The following is a 2,838-nucleotide window of genomic DNA, read 5'->3' on the forward strand; positions in this document are numbered from 1 at the left end:
AAAAAAAAAAAAAAAAAAAAAAAAAAAAAAAAAAAAAAAAAAAAAAAAAAAAAAAAAACCATCCAATTATTGCACATCTAATGATTGGGGAATCTTACACAAAATTATTATTATTATTTTACTTTAATATTCCAANAAAAAAAAAAAAAAAAAAAAAAAAAAAAGAAAAGAAAATACTTTATATCTATTCTCTTTAATTTATTTAAAATACATTATGACTTATTATATAATATTAACATAATTATTATATTTACAATGCCCACAAAAGCATTTATTTATTTTACTACTTTCTTGGTGACAAAAGTTAAAAATAAATAGCTTTGAAAAAAGTAAAAAGCTAAAGTAATTCTAGAATTTACCATTATTTTTTTATTAATTAGAAAAACAAAAGTTGTAATTTAATCATCAAGAATATTTCTAAAAGGAGGTTTGAAAAATTGTTTTGAATGACATGTTATGTTATTTTTAATTAATTCAATTTTAATCCCAACAACATCTCTTTGAAATCCTACTTATAAGCTTAGATCAAGATCTCGAAGTGTAACCACCCATGTCTAGAATCTGGCATTTGTGTGCTCCAATATTCCCCTGCATCCATGTGATGTCCCACATTGGTTGGGTAGGAGAACAAAACACCATTTATAAGGGTTTGGAAACCTTCCCATAGAAGACCGTTTTAAAGCCTTGAGGGGAAGCCCGAAAGGGAAAGCCCAAAGAGGACAATATCTGTTAGCGGTGGATCTGGGTCGTTACAAATGGTATCAGAGTCAGACACCGGACGATATGCCAGCCTTTTCACTGTTCCCCGAAGGGGGGTAGACATGAGGCGGTGTGCCAGTAAGGACGCTGGGCCCCAAAGGGAGGTGGATTTGGGGGTGATCCCACATCGATTGGAGGAAGGAAAGAGTGTCAGCGAGGACGTGATTGGAGGAAGGAAAGAGTGTCAGCGAGGACGTTGGGCTCCGAAGGGGGGTGGATTGTGATGTCCCACATTAGTTGGGGAGGAGAACAAACCACCATTTATAAGGGCTTGAAAACCTTCCCGACGCGTTGTAAAGCCTTGAGGGGAAGCCCAAAGAGGACAATATCTGCTAGCGGTGGATCTGGGTCGTTACAATCCATTGCAATATGGTTACGTTACCTACTCCTCGCTTCTTAAGAGTGAAGACTATCCCCACAGACCAACACGAGTCCTTATCTTCACTCACATACATCTTAGCTCCAAGTAAAGCGCACTTAACCATAGAGTTCTTATAATTGAACCACCGAAAAAAAACATGCATATTGTACGGATTTCGACATCGTAGTGAGGCCATAGGATCAAAGCTAGGACAATTGCATTTATGATTAAATGATAACCTTTAGGTTAGATCAGAGCGTTTCCGCTATTTTGAGTTTTTGTTATTTTGTTTCCACTATTTCTTTATGGTTACTTTTATTTGAAATAGATTTTACGAACATTTAAATCCACGACAATGTTTATGAAATATTTTAAATGAACATTTTCGTGCATATTAGACATATTATGCATGCAACGACGGAATTACTTTTAATAGAGAAAGAGGTTCATGTACAATCATGCAAGCACATGGTGGCTTGATAAGCTTTAAAATTGTACAATCATGCATGCACATGATGAAATTGAAAAATTCTCTCCCATGCCCTAACTAAAATAATAATGTAACGGCTCAGATCCACCATTAGTAGATATTGTCCTATTTGAGCTTTCTCTTTCCGGCTTTCCCTCAAAGCTTTAAAACGCATTTGCTATAGGAAGGTTTCCACACCCTTATAAATGGTGGTTTGATCTCCTCCGTAACCAATGTGGGACATCACAATCCACCCCCATTCATTGGGGATGGGGAGGAGATGTCCCACGTTGGTTGGGGACGAGAACAAACCACCATTTATAAGGGTGTAGAAACTTTTCCCTAGCAGACGCGTTTTCATGCCTTGAGGGGAAGCCCGAAAGGGAAAGCCCAAAGAGGACAATATTTGCTAGCGGTGGATCTGGGCCGTTACAAATGGTATCAGAGCCAGACACTGGACGATGTGCCAGCTTTCTCGCTGTTCACCGAAGGAAGGTAGACACGAAGCGGTGTGCCAGTAAGGACGTTGGGCCTCGAAGTGGGGTGGATTTGGTGGCGGTCCCACATCGATTGGAGGAAAGAAAGAGTGCCAACGAGGACGCTGGCCTCGAATGGAGGTGGATTGTGATGTCTCACGTTGGTTGGGGAGGATAGCAAAACAACATTTATAAGGGTGTGGAAACCTTCCTCTAGCAAACGCGTTTTAAAGCTTTGAGGGAAGCCCGAAAGGGAAAGCCCAAAGAAGACAATATCTGCTAGCGGTAGATCTAGGTCGAGGGACTCATGTCTGATTAGCTAATTGGTGAGACAAAACTTACCAAAGCGATACCGATCAGTAGTTGGTTCGAGAGGCTGGTCAGCCACACTAGGATTAAGATACAGTCTAGACTCCTACAGATTGTAGCAGTAGCCCGATGGAGTAACCTCGTGTGGAGGTAGATGGTCTACGGATCGTGAACTTCTCTTCGTCGGCTAATTAAATAAAAATAATAATAATAAAAAAAAAACAAATCATTGAAAATTCTCCACTCATGATATGGAAATCTATTAAATTGCACCTTTCTTTTTTGTTGCCTTTCGGCAGGAATCTAAATACTATGGTTGGTTTTAATTTATTTAAATAATAATAATTAATAACAATATCATGTTGGGTTTTTTAATATTCGCCAATTTTAAATAATTAGATTTTTTTTTTTTTTTTTTTTTTTTTTTTTTTTTTTTTTTTTTTTTTTTTTTTTTTTTTTTTTTT

The sequence above is a fragment of the Cucurbita pepo genome, chromosome LG04 (genome assembly GCF_002806865.2).
Source record: "Cucurbita pepo subsp. pepo cultivar mu-cu-16 chromosome LG04, ASM280686v2, whole genome shotgun sequence".
In the NCBI taxonomy this organism is placed as follows: Eukaryota; Viridiplantae; Streptophyta; class Magnoliopsida; order Cucurbitales; family Cucurbitaceae; genus Cucurbita; species Cucurbita pepo.